This window comes from Chinchilla lanigera, unplaced genomic scaffold (assembly GCF_000276665.1).
Source record: "Chinchilla lanigera isolate Chin_1 unplaced genomic scaffold, ChiLan1.0 scaffold00025, whole genome shotgun sequence".
In the NCBI taxonomy this organism is placed as follows: domain Eukaryota; kingdom Metazoa; phylum Chordata; class Mammalia; order Rodentia; family Chinchillidae; genus Chinchilla; species Chinchilla lanigera.
The window spans coordinates 9,072,168-9,072,661 of NW_004955426.1; positions in this window are offsets into that span (position 1 = coordinate 9,072,168).

Genomic DNA, 494 nt, shown 5'->3' on the forward strand with positions numbered 1-494 from the left:
CTACCAGGATCTCGTATGCCGTAAAAAAAAAAAAAAAAAAAAAAAAGCAGCATTCAGGAGGGGGAGGCGGAGGATCGCTCTGAGCTAAAGGCCAGCAAAGGCTACATAGTGAGTTCAAGGTAGGCTGAACTACATCACCAGACCCTGTCTCAAGAAGGAACAAATGAATGAGTGAAGGAATAAATAAATCTTTAGGGTGAATATTCAGAGACAGAAAAATATGAAGTGAAAATCAACATAATAAGTATTGGTCTAACATTAGAAACATAGAGATGTTTCAATCCCAGTAAAACTTTATCACTCAAATGCAACATGCACATGAAGATGTGCTTCAAACAGAGTAGAAAGAAAGCTGTTAGATGGGTTACAGAAGGATATAGAGGAATGGACAAAAAAATACCCAGTGAGGAAACAGAACACACAGCAACCTTTCAGGACCACACAGTCTTACAAGGAGGTCACACAGTGGGGGTTGACCAAGGCACTAGGGAAGT